Consider the following 19,164-nt stretch of genomic DNA (forward strand, 5'->3'; position numbering starts at 1 on the left):
CATGTTAAATTGCTCTGATCTAAGTGTTTAGTAGAAGAGTACATTTGTCATAAAGAAATCTTTCAAACCACTTTGGAGCCAGGCTTCTTCATGTTAGTATATGGGCTTCAAAATTCTATGGAAGCCTAATCTTGATTTACAAGTTTAGTTGGGTTTGGGCATTAGTGGGCATTCTGTGTCAATTTCCACTGTGGGTCTTGTTGGGCCTCTAATCCAAATCTTCACCTTCAAAATACTGCTGAGAAATTTTCAGCAGTTGTCCCAAAAAAGATCCCTTTATAATTGATGGATCTTTTAGACCATGGTCTTAAGATCCCCTTTGAACAAACTGAAAATCCTATGATCAATGTTAGAAAATATGAACAAATATTAGGGCAAGAGTCTAATGTTGTTTGGAAGGGTAATTTTTAAGGTCTATACATGCACCACATTTGAAAATAGGGACAATTTAAGTGGTGACTTGAAAAAAGGACAACAACAACAATTACAAGTTTAGTGTAGTCTCACAAATGTTTATGGAGATCATATTTCTACCTTTGAGAAAGTACAGGTTGTATTCGAAAGATCCTTGAGGAAATAGCAATAAGTAGAAATAACAACAAAATAATTTGATATCAAGGCAAAACAACAAGTAGTGATAAAAAATCTGAAAAAAGTAAATATATACTAACAACATTTTAATTTTGTTACTACATTTACCAACATATCAGTGACAGAATTGAATAATGAAGAACTAAATTTATTAACTCTTTTTCTCTTCATTAGTAAACTTACCAATAATATGCGAATCAAAAATTGGTTAGTAAATTTACCAACGAAAATTTTGGGGCCACATTTTAACAATTACCAATAATTTTTTAATGTATTTACTTTAGTTGGTACTTTAATGGATTGGTAAAATTAACTGACAAGCTTTTTAGCAATGTATTAATATTAGTTGGTATTTGGTTGGTAAAATCATTTGCTAACCTAGTTTTTTTTTAGTGTAAATCCCTTATTGCCAAGGCTTATTCTAGTCACTAGTGGTGTCATTTTTTTTAGCAACAAACATTTTAACCACCCAATAAGTCGTCTCTATTCAATTTTCACCGCCCCTATCCCACCAAAAAAAAAAAGAGAGGATCTCTAGTGGGGTGACACTATTTTGAGTGAAGTTCCAACTAGCTAGGAGCCTAAGACCATGGACCATGGTCGAGAGATGGGACAGAAAGGGTTCACGCAAATCACTTTGAAAAATTACACTGTATATATAAAGACAATATATTTTTTTATGTGTTATTGAATTTTCTTTCCGTTTCATTTATTTACTCCATATTTTGAAATTCCTTAGAGAAATTTTTTGTCTTCACCTCTCTAGTTAGTCCTTATTAGTTTCTTTTGAACAATTAATACAACTAGTTAAGGTAGAAAATTGAAGGTTTTGAAGCAAATTATATTTGACATTTTGGTGCAAATAGTTTTGGAATTTAGAAGGAAGTTGCGCAGAAAAAAAGAACAAGTCAAGTCTATGGTTTCATTTTGTCAAATTTATATACTTTCTCAGTCAAATTGATGGTAATCAATTGGAAGACATTTGTTACCCAAAAAAAAAGACTAATTGAGAACTACGTTTAAATAGTTTTTAGTTTTAGTATAGTGATAGATTTCCAAAATTCTAATGGTTGTGTTTAATTGTAATTTATATTATTCTTGTGTTCGGTATGAATTCTCATATTTGATTGGCTTAAATGTTTTTCAAATCAATTTATTTTCCTCGGAAAACTACTTGCCTCTAAAAAGTAAGGAAAACATTTTTCAAAATTCTTTTTTAACCTCACACTTCAACTTTCCACCCTAACTCAAATCTCGATTACCGATTTCCAATACTAATTTGAGATTTGACTCTTAATTCTCGATTCAAGACCTAACTCTTGACCTCGATTCAAGACCCAACTCCCGGATTGGATCGGGATCGGATGCCAATTTAGGTGTTGGGTCCCGGATCAAGATTCGAGGTTGGTTGTCGAGTCAAGTGTCGAAATCTAGTTTAGATCGAGAGTCGAGGTCGGATCCCAGGTTAGGTGTCGGATTTAGGTTCTGAATCGATCGTTGGAATCGAATTTGAAAGTCGAGTATCGAGTTGTGTGTCGGGTCGAATCTCGGATCAATCATCGCAATCGTGTCCCGAATCGGTTTTCGGGATTGGCTTAATTTTCAGGTCACAAATGATTTTCTACTCTCTAGCAAAAAGAAATAACGATATTTTTCTAGAAAATATTTTTCATTCGCCAATTAAACACTAAAAAATATTTTCACTTACCAACCTAACATAAAAAAATAAGTTAAGAACCAACTTATTTTCCAAGAAAACATTTTCATAAAAAACATTTTCGCTCGCAGTAGTGTTGGAAAAACTAGCTAATTCATATCTGGAGGTTTTTCGTCAAATTCTAGAACCCAAATATAAAAATTGCATAGTTGATTTTTTTTTTAAAGCTCTCAAATGACGGCCAAAATTAATTTCAATTTTGATCTAAGAGGACTCCTTCAAACTATGTTTTATTATATTTTTTGTAATTGCATTTTTAAAAAAATAAGAAGAAGAATATGTAACCTTATATTGCTAACAACAACAAATGTTTCGTTTTCATAACCAAATTTACATAAGTAGCATAGACAGCATAGTTTGTACTTTATAAAACTTCCATTAGTCTACTATGTACCATCCAATATAAATGTTAAATTCAGTTACCAGGAGCTATCAACTTTGATAATACAGCTAATTAAGTATTATATTTGTTTAAATTTATATGATATAGTTGAATTGCTTTTTTAGGCGAGCGGGTGGAAAAATGTGTGTGAACACTAGAGAAAATGACCTTTCATTTAACATGTGTTCTCAAAATTCATTACTAACTTAGAGCATAACAACTTAAAGTGGCAAGAACTGAAACTCATAAACTTCATATCATGACTACGAAAGTATAAAATTGAAATCTACCATTCCATATAAAATGAGGATGTGTGCCATTTAGTGAACTTGTATTCTTGTAAGGGTAAAGTTGGCAACAATTAGAGTTAATTCTATAGACTTATTACGTGCAATTAAAGTTTTTTTTTCCATTAAAGTTGAAATGAATGTTATTTTTACAATTTTCAAAAGTTGGATGAGATAATGTTGTAATAAGCCCGTTTGAATTAGCTGAATAACAATATTTGTTAAATAGTAGGCATTGATAGGTAATTTTGAATGTTAAAATTGACATTATAAATAAACAGTTACGTTTTTAAATAATATAGTTTTGAACTAATAATAAATTTGATTAATATATTGATGAGTTATTTTTGGTAAAATTATTAAATACCCTTAAAAAGTTACAAAAATATTATTACAAATTTAAAAGTATCTTTGAAAAGAAAAAGGAGGAAAGAATATAAATATATATGTAATGAAAAGGAAATTAGAGGTTTTGTTTTGGGAAAGATACTTTAAAAAAAAAACACCTTAAGGTGCATGGTTGAAATTTATTCAAAAGAAAGAAAGGTATTTTGAGAAATTAGGAAAATATTGAAGATAAAATAGTAATCAAAAATAAAAAGTGTTATGAATATTAGTTGTGATGGATGATTCGAGATCCTTCTACCTTTATCAGGTTTCAGGTTTGAATCCTTAGAAATGAAAAGGATCTTATTAGGAGTGTTGTCCTCAGAAATGAATCCTGCAAAATGCGAATTTAAATTTAGTCGGACTCCAATACCAAATTGACGATTAGGTAGAAAATTAAAAATATAAACACCCTTTTAATTACACTACACAACGCGAGTTCAAATTTACTCAAAACCTAACTTAATAATAAACACCAAATGGAAAACTAAAAACGAAATTATCTTCATCTCATGAAATTACAATATAGTTGAAGTCTAAGAGGCTCTCTAGAAAGTCAATTTTATCAATTCAACACGTCTAAGCCATGGAAAATTAATAACATAGACACAAAGACTAAAAAAATTATATATGTGGCTATGAACATTTTCCACAAAAAGTGTCTCAATCAAACCATATAACTAAAACTATACTATATAAATAAACACAACTCCATTATAACTTTTCAATAAAAAAAAAACACATTATTTTTTTCTCTAAATTGCAAAAATGGCCACTGATCAAAATACCCACTAGCACCATCAAATATTATGCCAAGAAGTGATGCAGAATTTGCTACAAATAATTTCCAATCAAATAATCAAAGAAGGAAGAAAAAACTCAGAACTACTTTTCTTCTCACAATTTTCCTTACTGGAATTATTCTTCTATTTTGCTTCACATTTCTTCGAATTAAATCGCCTAAAATCAGGATCGAGAATATCAGAATAACGAACGATGGTGATGGAAGAATTAATTTCTCCGCGCAAGTTTTTTTAAGAAATCGGAATTTTTGGCGTTACGGTTATGATAGTACTTTAGGTACTATTAATACTGCAGAAGGTACAACTATTGGACAATTTGTTATTCCCGATGGAGAAGTACGACGTCGTTCGACGAAAAAAGTTTATGTTATGGCAAATATTATTTTGCCTTCAAGACTTAATAATACTTCTGTGATTTTACCAGTGATTAGTGAAGCTAAAATGAGAGGGAAAGTGAAAGTGTTTAGAGTATTTAGGTGGAAAAAAACTGTGGATTTGAGTTGTACTATGTCTATTAATTTGACAATTAGTGCAATTCAGGATCTTGATTGCCAGTGATAATAATAATAATAAATGGGATTTATTTTCTTTTTTTAAAAAAATGGAAGTTTTACAAACTAATTTTTATGTATTTATTAATTTTCATGATTTGGTTGTTGTATAGTTATATGTGTTTTTCTTTGATTGTTTTTTGTTTATACAGTGCAAGGTTCTATTTTGTACTATTACATTATTTGATATTTTTGAATTATAAAACATAACTTTTAATTTTTGTTTTTCCATATGTTAATTCAAACAAATATGATGGTTTTAAATATAGGAATTAAGTCATGAGGCATAAGTTGTGTCGTAAGTTTAGAGAATTTTTATCTTGCTTGGTATAAGTACGTGGGAATTAAGTTATACTTTTTACGACATAATTTGTAGGTTATGAATTGAATTTTTGCCTCTATTGGCATAATTATGTTGGAATAAGTTATGCAACATAAATTGTGTCATATTATGATAGAAAAATATAAACTTGCACCGAACAAAAAATGTGTTTTTTATTATTACTTGTTTGGTGTTAGCGAGATTTTCGATCACTTATTATTACTTGAAGTGTTTGAAGAACAAAAATTAAAAAATCATCCAATGTGATGACAAAAAATTAAAAACTACTTCAAAATAGGAGCATTTGTGCGAATGACTCATCAAACAATTGAGCTGGGTTAAAAGAAACTCAAAATTGAAAAATTAAAATGTCCAAATTAGAAATTATGTGAATTTATGAAAATTAAATCTCAATCTTTCTCTTTTTTCAAAAAAAAAAAAAGAAGAAGAGAAGATTGGATCATGTTGGAAAGGCCCAATAAGATAGACCCATCAAATTTTATTTCCGGCCCAAACTTGCTCTAACTTGGCAAATTTATCTGATGCTTCATTTGTTTTGTATCGTATTCTGAATTGAGTTTATCGGAAATAATCTACCTACCCCAAAGACATAAGTGATGTCTGGATACATTCTACTTTTCTATAGTTCAAGGTAACAATATATTAAAAAAATCGACATGAGATTCCGTACCTTATACTGTAAAAAGCGACAGACCTACTTATAAAATTATATTGATATATTATTATTGTTATTATCAAAGCCTAACTAATAACACAAGGAAATTCTTTTTTTTTTAAAACAAATGACGATGATTCTAACAGCTAAAAAGGTTTACATGAATAAAGACAAGTTTCAAGGTTAAAGTAGTTAATAGCGACTAAAAAATCTCTTTACCAAACAAAACTCATATTAGTTTCTAATAATATATTGTAAAGTTCATAAAGATATACTTATTATTTTAAGACTCGTTTCAGGAAAAAGGCATAAGTATCTTTTAAAATTATATATGAAATTTCAGACACACTTAAGTTTACGAGGATTCTATTACTCCTAAAAAAATTATATTTTTTTACACTTTGTATGTTGACGTGGAACTACAAGCCAATTCAATTAATTGTGATACAATAAAAATGTTGTTATTGATTTATAAGAATCAATAGATATTTTCATATGGCTATGATTTATATTTCTGTATTAACTTCCCAACATTTAATATCATGGTCCCAATAGCACACTTGGTGTAGAGTATCAAATATTTACAAAAAATGAAGATATTTTAAGACAAGTTTTGTATTTTTTTACACTTTGTATGTTGACGTAGAACTACAACCCAATTCAATTAATTGTGATACAATAAAAATGATGTTATTTATTGATTTATAAGAATCAATAGATATTTTCATACGGTTATGATTTATATTTCTGTATTAACTTCCCAACATTTAATATCATGGTCCCAATAGCACACTTGGTGTAGAGTATCAAATATTTACAAAAAATGAAGATATTTTAAGACAAGTTTCTCATAGATAAGTTTGAGCTACATATTTAATACAACTTAGCTCAATTTTTAGATTAATTTATAATTAAGTAAATCAATGTTGAGTTAATGGACAAATCGTTAACTTATCCAAATATAAATGAATTAAAGGATCATATTTTCATAAAATTATTTTATCACGTCTAAATTTTGATGTCTCTAAAAAAAATTGAATAGTCGATAAGTCACGATTCAAATCTTAATGTCATGAGTTTTCAACATCAATGACTCTCACAAAATATTGTCATGTTGAACCCTACTTTCTTATTTACGTGTTTTTGTTTTATTAAAAGAAATTGTCTCACTTCGATTCATTAACAAAGAATGGGTCCAACCAAGAAAAGAAGAAGAATCCAAATGTATAATTTTTTCTTAAAGTTTTGAATTTTTCAATATGAAGAATGCTTGATATTTGGGTCCAAAAATAGGTTATTTTATTGGTAAAAAGATGGTTCTTATGCTCCAACGAGGTGCAATCTTTTATAATATAGTAGAATAATATTATTTATTTTATATGCTCAAATAGAATAATATTCATGGTAGCTTCCCGTGAAGTCTTCGTGTTGCATTTTTCTTTAATTAAAATTTGTTTATCCGTCTATCTAGTTATATTATGTAACAAATTTTAGTTATCTAGTTATTTAACTATCTGAACTTTTATATTGTTAACAAAGATTCGATTCTATGTTTTATAATTTCTGTCTCCCCTATTATCAATTTTTATTTTATTTTTTAAAGAGAAACATTAATGGCAGCTTCAAATTGATGGAATTGGAAGTAGCAAAATTTAATACATATAAAGACAACCAACCCCACTTTAAATTAAAATCAATAGGACACACAACTTGACTTGGCTTAAGTCATCCACTAACTACCTTTCAACTGCCTTTCTATTTCTTCATTCACATTCATATCATCAATAAATAAATATTATAAAACTAATTCAGAATTTATATTCGATGAATGCAATTTTAAAGATTTTGGTCCAGTTTTTTTGGAAAAAAAATAATATTTTGAGTAATAGCAGAGACAATTATTCATATAGAAAAGTATTTTTTTCTCGAAACACTTATGACATATTGATCTAGTATAACAAATTACTGCTCTAATATTAGTAAATATGAATTTCAAATAAAAAATACTTATTCAATGGTCATTATTAACGGAAAACATTTTTCAATATAAGTAGATTTTGAAAGTTTAGTCTGCTATTAGCATTAAATATACCTTTGAAATTACGAATTTAAATTTCCTATTTATTGAAAATTTAATAATTTTTTTACATATATATCTATATTTCGTATAGAGAAATATCATGTTCGAATTCATTTCCCAATAGGCAGCAAGTCATCATCCACTTTCTAGACTTCCTTATATATGTCCATAACACATTAAACAAGAGAAACTAAATTTATAACTTTAGTTCCTCTTTAGTCTTTTTTTCCCAACCAAATTCATGGCCCAAGATAGCCATATCATCCCTCTTGCACCACCAAGAGCATATCCGAAAAGCGATCAAGGTCTGAATCTCAGTAAATCGATCAATTATTACAACAATAACAAGAATCGAAAAAGCGGCAAGTGCTTTGTATATTTTCTATCTATTATCGTCATACTTAGCATAATCTTGCTAATTTTCTCGATGATATTTTTTCGTTTCAAATCTCCATCTTTTGATCTAGACCTCATCAACGTGCAAAATCTTCGATTTTCAAATTCTACTAACTCGTCTTCGTTCAACATGAACATGGGAGGTGAAATCATCGTAGACAACGATAACTTTGGTCAAATTAATTATCAAGATAGTAGTATGAGTGTTTTTTTATACGATAATATCACGATTGGTATCGCGAACGTTAACGTGGGTCGGGTCGAAGCTAGAAAATCCAAGAGAATTGGAATTTCATTACAATTGAGAACAAATTATCAATTGAATTATAGTTATGGGAATTTGAGCAGTGATATAAATTCAAGAATGTTGAAATTGACAAGTTTTGGTGAGTTTAGGGGAAAAGTGAAGGCTATGAAGATTATTAGTAAACATAAAACATCAATAATGAATTGTACTATGAATTTAAATTTGACAAGCCAAGCAATTCAAGATCTCCTATGCAGTTGATATTTATTTATTTATTTTTCTAGTGTATATTTTGGCTTGATTTTTTTATTTACTATTTTTTTGACATGTGATTTACAGGATTTCTTGTATAATATATAGAGAGCATACAAAAGACTTTTCCTTTTTTTGCCTTGTTAATTTTTATCCTCAACTTCATATTCTTTGATTTCTCATGACCTCGCAACTAAGAAGGAGGTTCACTTCTTAAAACATCTTATATATGTAGGTGGAAACAAGAAATGAAAGTCAAATTTATCCCGAAAACAACAAAAATAACAACACAGTTTAGTATGTTATACACAATAAGTATATATAGTAAGCAAAATCGTACAAAAAGCAATATTCAATCCTCCGGAGTGGGGGGATGTGGGGTGATTGATATTATCCTCCGGAGTCAGAATTTCTTGTTTTCGGGGTAAATTTATCAAATTCAATCAATTATTAACGAGTAAGGTTAATGTAGGTGATGTAGACAAAAAGTAGATTACATAAACAAATAGATAATTATGATTCCATAACACAAGGTGAAACTCCTTGTAAGAAACATTTTTCCGCTAATAAGTCTTATGCCATATGAATTTGAATTATTTAATTGGGCAAATAAATGTAGGATACCATATGATTAATTAGACGAATTAAAAAGGAGTAGAGGAGTTATCAATGATAATTTTCACACTAGACATGTAAGACTTTTTATCAAAAGGTAGATGCAAAATGAGATTGCATCGTAGTAATTTATTACTATATAAATTTATAATGGTCCTATATATCTATCAAAAAAGTAGCTATCACCTTGTTGGGAACTTTATCATCTAACTTTATCTTGTGTTTTAATATACATTTCCCTTTCGATTAAGTAAGCCGATTTATGATTGTATTCACTAGCTAAATATACATAAAGTATACATATTATAATTAGAAAATATATTTTGTGTGGATATACAAGTGTATACGCTTCTTTTCCACTTGATGTTTGGTATCCGCATTCCGCATTGGAACTCTGATTAAATTCGGATCTTGCACTACAAATCTCATGTAATTCCATGTAAATCTTTATATATGTATAATTTTGTAAGACACACACACACACACACACACACACATATATATATATAAATTCACTAATAAAATACACAGCCTAATAACATGAGAACACCCAAATAGCGAATTAGTAGTTTTACATAGTCTATTTTTATAGATTCTATTATTATTATGCTTTCTCACATGTCTATCTTTATTTAGATAAGGCTTTCTTGCCGTAGATTTCCTTAGATAATATTTTTTCCTTGGTTTGTAGTCTTGGTTATTTTGATATGTCTTTTTGTATTTTCTTTTTGGTGTACCTTGATCATAGTTTTGCGTTGTATATATATTTTTACAAAAATCTGTCTCATTTTATTTTAATTGTTTTTGTATTTGTATATTTGTACACTTTTCTTGTAATATTTCCATAACATGCTGTATTTTATGTCCAATAGACCAATTAGCATTTGGATTTTGCATAACTCCTTCTCTTTTGCTCCATTTTTCTTCTATTTCTCTTCCTAACGCTCCAGGGAGTTTGTTAAAAAGCTTTTTTCCCAAGCTTTGGTCAAACGCATTGCCGCTTATAGCGCAATAGTAAAAATAGTCTTTTAAAAAGTTTTTTATATGGATCCAATTTGTAATACTAAGTTGTTCTAGTTTTATTAATGCATTCTTTTGTAAAACTACTAATCCGCTATTTGGGTTCCTGTTATTAGGCTGTGTATTTTATTAGTGAAATTATACGGGTTTGGTCCCATATTTACTAGTTCTTGAAATTCTTGAGGGTAAGCTACCTTGTACGCTTCCCACACTCCTTTGATTGATTCTCCTAAAAAGGTTTCCATGTATCTATACATAGTTTATACATCTGTTTCACTATAATGATGTATGTAATCTGCTACCACTATTCCTTTCCATACATCTATTACTGAGTTCCATAATTGAGGGTCATGAGCTGCTATATTTAATATTTTACCTCTATCTCCTCCGTCTTGAAGCTTAATACGGCCTTCTATTGGCATTCTTATTCCTATTGGTCTAACCATTTCTGTTTCTGATGCCGGGTCTTGCTTATATACCCTGTGACGTGATAAATTACCTATAGTATATTCTACTGGTGTTATGGGGGTTGTCTTTTGAAAGGGACTTGAACTAGAAGAAACGGTTTTCATGAATTCTTTTAGACTGCGTGTTGTCTCGTCATTGCTCTCTTCTTGGGTGTCCTCTTTTTGTCTATACCCATAATTATCTATTCTAAATTTGCATTCATTAAAGTGTTTTTCTACTGTAGAGATATCTATTTTTCCTAATTTACAACTTTTACATTTAAACAAAGTTGTTTTATTTTCTTGATGTAATTCTTTAGCCTTTGTTATCGATAAGTCTACTTCGTAGTCTTCTTCATTTATATTTTGAATATTCATACCTTCCATATTGATGGTTGATTCATTATCTTCTAAATCTTCTTCTATTTTCTTTGATCTGTATATTTATAATCAGTGAATCTGATTGATGTCTCTCCTTTAGTATTAGTGTATGTGAGATGGTCGTTTTGTCGTAATACTTTTTTTTTACAGAATTTTTCTAAATTTCATTCTCTACCTGCATATTCTTCTGAATTTATATTTAAAGGGTTCATTAATTTGATTCCTTTATTTTCCATTATACCTACTGCATCGTCTATCTTTATTTTAAACCTTGAACTGCTGTTGGTAGCTAATTTTCCTATAAAGCCAACACAAACTAAAAGATTGTTTCCACAGTTCATTTCTTCGTAACCTTTGGTTTGTATGCTTATTTTTATGTATTTTCCAAACTCTTTTGAATTTATCATAAAATCTGGACTACATTAAAAAATTCCTCCATTATTACTCATGTCTACTTCTGTTAAACCTATTATTGATCTTTTAGACTCTGATCATCTGCTATCGTATAAAGTAATCAGTACTTTAGTACCTAAATTTTTTCTAGTTAAGCCTTTGAGCCCAATTACTACCAATCCCATGTGCATGAGATTCATTCGTCTTTTTTGTATTCCTTGCATAGATTCTTTACTAATTAAATTTATACTCTCACTATCGTTTTCTGATACACTTAACTGTTCTTCTCTATAATGTCTGTACATATGTGTTGTTGACGAGAAAAAACATGTATTATAGAGTACTTGTGGATTTAATAGTTTAATTTATTTTGTTTGAATATTTCTGTGTCTCTATCTACATCTATTAGTTCATCCAACTGATGACTACTACTTGGTCTAGATGAATTGTTCATTATTCTAGCTAGCATATTGTTTCCTAATCTATCTTGAGAGAAACTGGTCCTTTGTTTTTCTTGGGAATTTCTATTCCTGTTTCAAAAAATGTCCATGCTTTTTCTTTTCTTGTAAGTCTATCTTTTTGAGGGGTGATTTCAGTTCTTTTGAGCTGTTCTATTAAGGCTTGTATATCGTTTTCTTGCTTATCTTCCTTAGTAGGGACTTTTGTTTCTAATAGGCTATCTAATTTTTTATTTATTTCAGTTATTTGGTCTTCTAGGTTTTTATTTAATTCTAATAAAGCAAAAATTATTAGATTGTTTTGTTTTACACTTATTAGGTTTGTTTTGCATGGTGGAGTATAATCTGATAATCCTTCAGGGTTAGCTTGAAATTGTGTTGTTTTTCTAAGAACTTCTTTATAAAAGAGATTGTTCATGAAAGGGTTAAGTCTTTAAGCTTGCCTAATTCTTTCTTAATTTCTTTTGTTTCTTTATAAAGGTTTTCTAGTTGATTATATATTGTTTCTAGTGGATTGTTATTAGTTATTTTATTTGCTACTATGGCTTGTACCTTAGAGATTATATCTAGTTGCTGATTTTTTAGAAAGTCAAAATTTTGTTCTATTTTCTCTAATGATTTGTTTTGTTTAAGCTGCAGGTTTTCTATGGTCTCTATTATCTTTAGAAATCTATCATCTTTGGACTGACTATGTTCTGCTAAATTTATTATTAAATCTGTAATAGTATTTAAATGTTGATTCTCACTATGTAAGATATGGTCTCCTTCTGCGAAATTACACTTAAGTAAAGATCCAAATTTTAATTTTTGATATTTCTTTTCTAAAACTATTTTTAAATTTAAGTATTCTAATCTCTCAACACTTCCTATTATGCTAAATATAAGGTTCTGTTTTTACAATCTTGTGTTTCTATGCTAATTTCTTTTATGTAGTGATAAACTTTAGCTCCTATAGTAGGTATTTGTAAATCTATTTGTTTTATTTCCTGGCGTATATACAATATTTGTGAAGATGTCAATAAATCTGAAAATAACCTTAATTGTTCTATCAGAAAATCGTATATATCTATATAGTTCTGTCTTATTTTCAATAGATACCAATGATATTCCTGGTTAAATTATAATTTATTTTTCGTATGGCCTGAATCTTTTCTTATATATTCTAGATGGCATATATACTATTACTTGTATTTAGGTTGAGTGTTATGTTGCTTATCCTAAAGATAATACTAATTTACTAATATAGTTCTTTTGGACTCATATGCATCTATTTGCGTGTTGGATGTTACTCTCTATGCTATGTAGTTTCCACTTTAATTCACTTAATAGCTCTGGGTTGACCAAGGTCGGTCGATTTGATGAATATAGACCCCCGTGATTACAAAGTCTGTCTGTTAAGTCTCTTGTTTCTAATATTTCTAGATATAGGGTTAAAGCCTCTTTTATTTTTAGCCACCCGAATTTAGTCTGTAATTCTCGATATAAGTACCAATAATTTAACCTTAATTGGTTGGCAAAAGGGTATTTTTTCATATATTATAAATTTATTATTTAACTGGTATCAGAGCGAGAAGGTTTTAGGTACACTTTTTTTTTTTTGAAAGGGAAGGGGAATATGTAAACTACGAACTCTTACAATCTTACAAGAACTAAATTAGTTTTTCTTCTACTCAATGTTCTGCTTACACTCCGCTCTGTTTCTCTTCTTGCAAATGGTTCTATTTATAGGAGTAGATCCGGATTTGAAGTTCGGATTTCAAATTCTGAAAAAAAATTCTTTACCTGTCGGGTGCTCTTTGGGCCCCATCGTCACATGGCTTTGTGAAACTTTTTCAAAATTAAATGGTCCTTCTTTGTCTTCTTGTGATAGTGGAGTCGTATTTATTAGTAGTGGACAGGTAGTGGAGTTTGTAGTGGACATGTAGTGGAGTCTTCTTTATCATAATGGCTGGTGATGTTATTGCTTACATATTTGTTACTGAGTAGGATTTTACAACATATCTTTACAAACGCAGCCTATTATATTTTACAAATAACCTGATTATTAGTTATAAATTTAAAACATAATTTACTATATTTAAACATATTTTAACTGGTATCAGAGCGAGAAGGTTTTGGGTACACATTGTTTAAGAATACAAATTAGTTTCAGTTAATAGATATAGTATTTTATAATATATGAAAAAACACCCTTTTGCCAACCAATTAAGGTTGTTCTTAGAAAAACAACACAATTTCAAGCTAATCTTGAAGGATTATCAGATTATACTCCACCAGGCAAAACAGACCTAATAAGTGTAAAACAAAACAATCTAATAATTTTTGCTTTATTAGAATTAAATAAAAACCTAGAAGACCAAATAACTGAAATAAATAAATAAATTAGATAGTCTATTAGAAACAAAAGTCCTTACTAAGGAAGATAAGCAAGAAAACGATATACAAGCCTTAATAGAACATCTCAAAAGAACTGAAATCACCCCTCAAAAAGATAGACTTACAAGAAAAGAAAAAGCATGAACATTTTTTGAAACAGGAATAGAAATTTCCAAGAAAGACAAAGAAAATAACCATTTACTAAGAGTAATTTAAACATTATATTAACATTATAGTAATATAATCAATATATTAAACATTCATAATAAATGTACATAATAATATCTACATGATATAGGGAGAAATTTACGAAGATCTAGAAAACTAATAACTACTTACATGATAATGGCCTGAATGAGGTTTCCCTTTCGGGAATCCCCGGGTGACCTTGTAGCTACTTGAAAATTAAAACACTCACACACTTTGTACACAAACACTTACTCACTCTTTATATATATACTAGATTATTAAGGCCCGTGATACGGCCCCAATATAATCAATTATTAATCATTATTTGACAAATATTAAAAGGTATTTCTATAGCATTCTGATCAACATTAATTAATATTGATCCTAGTAAAAAATTTAGTATTAAAAAATATCAAAAAATAACCATCAAAGAATATAGTGCATTGAATGGTGTTTCTCCTTCTTTAATTAAATATCTTAATTTTGAGTTTTGGATATAAAAAAAATTCTTAATAGAGAGCTCTATATCCGAATGGGCAACACCAATATAAATATCGAATATTGAATAAAAATATTAAATCAAAGTAACCCAATAATATTTTAAAGTATAATTGATATTAGCGATGGGTAGATTCATTTTTTAAGTTGTAAAACTCTGAAGTATAATATTCAATTTATTTATTTATATTACTATAAGACACAAATTTAGTAGGATTCAGAGTTAATTTGTCTGTTAGATTGGATTATATCTTATATAAAAATCATGAATCATTATGTATTATCATCTTGAAATCTATCCTATTCATTTCAATTAATTTGTCGAATTTTTCTTTATAATCTATTAAAAAGTAATGACCCTTTTCTTTTCTTAGTTCCAACTCCACATAACATATTTAAGATCACAAGATTAAAAGACATTTACTATATTTCACATATTTAAAATTTAAAATCACAAGATTCAAAAATCTTCCTTAATTTCTTAAACGTCATACCAAGTCAATATAGAACAAACACATTGAAACAGAGAGATTAATATTTTTTATTTATCACTCATACATAAAAATTAGAACTAAGAAGCATGTTTCACTATTACATGAAATTCTATATATGCATAATTTGTCTTAATGAACATAATTTTTTTAGCATGATACAAATGTGTTTTTGGTTCTCTTTTTTCATGCACAATAACTTATAGGAACAAGTATTTTTGTTATTTTTATCAGTTTAGTGGAAAAATTTCAAACAATCTGAAAACATAAATGCATTTTCTCAGTTTTAAAAAAATCTATTTAGAATTAAATGTTAAATTAGCATGATATTTTAATACATAGATCATTACATATCGTATTGATTTCCTCATCCAGATATTTTATCTTATTCCAAAATTTATTCATAATTTTTAAAATTACTATTAATCATTTGCTATTTTTGTCATCTCTTTCTAAATATTAATCTACTTAAATTTATTTTACTTCTCTAATTAATGTATTGATTTTTCATGTGTTTCGATTCTTAACTTCCTATTTCAAACAAAAGAATAGCAATATTAAGTAAATAAAGTAAACAATCTGATTAATCTTAAAATTTAAAATATTCTATTATCAAAATATTTGTATCATTAATGTACGTAAATTGAACACGAAAAATACTTATTATTTCTCTTTAATATTTGATTCGCAAAATTTTAAAACTATTTATTTAAAAATTTAGTTAGTTTCTTAGTTTACTTTAATTTCATTTAATTTATCTATCCATTTTATTTATTAATTTTTATTTTTATGTAAATATTTTTATTTTTTAATACATTTTAAATCATGTTTGTTTCTTTTTATATTTATTTTAGTGCAAAAAGTAAAGGTGTTAATGAAATATAAATTAATTTAATAAATGAGTCCCACCATTTTTAGATAGTACGGCTACTTATTTTTATTTTTTAATACATTTTAAATCATGTTTGTTTCTTTTTATATTTATTTTAGTGCAAAAAGTAAAGGTGTTAATGAAATATAAATTGATTTAATAAATGGGTCCCACCATTTTTAGATAGTACGGCTACTTATGATATTTTTATGCTTTTCATGATAGAAAGTACACGTGGCCATCATAATAATAGCAACTTGGTTGGGTAATCTGGGAAATTCAATAATTTTGCAGCAGAAAGTACAATTGTTTTAAGCTGATAATTTTGGTAAAATGACAAAATTGCCCCTGGTCGTCCTGGTTGTCTTCACTCTTCTATATAATAGAATAGAAAAATAGATAGAAATATAAAGTTAAACAAGTAAACAAACGTGTCCTACGAGACATAATTCACGTAAGACGCCACATAGAATGTCGCATAGGACATGAATTATATCGCCGCGTAGGACGTCAAGTAGGACACATGTGTCTACTTGTTCATTTCTATACAAATTTTTGTGTCTACTATGTACACCCAAAATTGGAGGACACTGATGTCAAATGAAACCAAATTAAATAACATATTTATGTATTATGCATTTTAGAAAAATATATTTATATTTTTATATAAAATTTAACCAAACACGACTTTAATTATACATTTTTTTAATAAAATAAAAACTATATTTTCATGACCGAACCAGATTAAGAAAGAAAATGATTAAAAGGCCTCGAATTTAAATTTTGAATATGAAAAAAAATCTCATTAAAAGTAGTAAGTACATTCAAAAATAAATATGAATTCAAATTAATTATTATTTTTTTTTAAAAAAATGTGTGGTCTTGAATGCATAGACTTTTGAAGTGAGTCAAAAATGGGGTCCATGTTTTAACTTTGCATTAATTTCTTTTACTCCTCCCAATGTGTTGTACACGTGTGACAATGGAAATCAACAACTTAATGGTGGATAAAGTGGGAATTACATAACTTTTGGCTGATTTTTTTGGAATGTTCAATACTCTCAATGCAAAATGTACAATTAAGTTAAGCTTGAAATTTTATTAAATTGACAAAAGTACCCTCGATCGTCCTGGTCGTCTTCACTCTTCTATATAATAATAATAATAATATATATATATATATATATTCAAATTCATAGATAACATAGCAAGTAATTAGCAACAAATTAGGGGTTGTTAAATTCCTCTTCTTGTCGTTCATTAACAAAAGCTTCCATGACTAGAGAATCTATACATAAATTAATTAATAGATTGCTTATTAAATAAAAATAAAACACATTATAGTCCCCTCCAAGTCAACATTCAAAGATGTGAAAAAACAATAAATAATAAGCCGAATTAAAAAGTATATTTTATATTTTCCATAACTTATAAAACACTCGTTACACTAAACTTTCTTTACGTGCCACAAATTGAAAGTATAGTTTTCAAAAATGTCTCAACCACAATCTCCAAATTCATCCATAGCTTCTACAAACGATCAAGCTAGATTTTTAGCACAAGGGTCTCATCGAATTTATATTAATAACGACGATAAGAATATTACCATGGAGTTACACAAGAAAAAAAAACGTCATAGAAGATGTATCAAATGTTGTGGTTGTTGTATAGCCACTATTTTATTACTCGTAGTTATAATGCTGGTTTTTGGATTCACCGTTTTCCGTGTACACGAACCGTCTATAAGGATGAATTCCGTCAAGATTGACGGAATAAATTATCTCAATACGTCCACTACTCTACAACCAAATGTTAACTTAACGGTATCCGTTGACTTGTCCGTTAAAAATCGAAATTCAATGTCATTCAAGTTTAATGAAGCAACGACAAGTTTGTTTTATGATGACGTGGCAATCGGAGAAGCCCTAACGCCACCGGGGACCACCAAGGCACGGAGGACGTTACGGATGAACGTTACGGTTGAAATAATGGTGGAGAAAATATTGAGTATTCCACGGTTAGGGAGTGATTTGAAGTCCGGTGAGTTACCGGTGAGTACGTATACGATAATTAATGGAAGAATTAATATGTTAAATATTATTAAAAAGAATATTGAAATTGAAATGAATTGTAATATGATGGTTGATTTGAGAAATCAATATGTTAGAGATATTGATTGCAAGAAAAATGTATCTCTCTAGTTATATAAGATGTTTTTTTTGGAATTTTATTTGTGTTTTGTATGTGTTATAAAAAAAATATTGATTTTAAGGTTGATTATATAGTTTTATGGTTAAAAAGAACTTCTTTCTTGTCCTTCTTGTGAATTTTATGTTTTCCAGGCCTCTAGTAAGTTATATACAGAAAAAATATCAAATTTTACGATTTTATCGTCTGTGATTTTTACAAAAAATTCTTAATCAAAATCCTTCTAATTAAAAAAAAATCTTTCTAATTGTTCTGAACAATAAAAAAGATTCTGTAAAAGAAATATGGAGTAAGCAACATATATGATTTCAGAGTCAAACCAATACGTTTTAAGAAAAAAAAAAAGATGAAAAAGATTGAAATATCCTTCTCATCTCATCGGGATCATACCAAATCCACTAATGGGCCTAAAGTAAACGCTGAGTTATAGGCCTTCCAAACTTTTATTAGCCCACTTGCAAAGTAGAGCAGTGCTACCTAACCCAATTACTAATATGTACTAGTACTAGTAATTGACTAACTAAATT

This window comes from Solanum verrucosum, unplaced genomic scaffold (assembly GCF_900185275.1).
Source record: "Solanum verrucosum unplaced genomic scaffold, falcon-dt-bn FXZP01000060.1, whole genome shotgun sequence".
Lineage (NCBI taxonomy): Eukaryota > Viridiplantae > Streptophyta > Magnoliopsida > Solanales > Solanaceae > Solanum > Solanum verrucosum.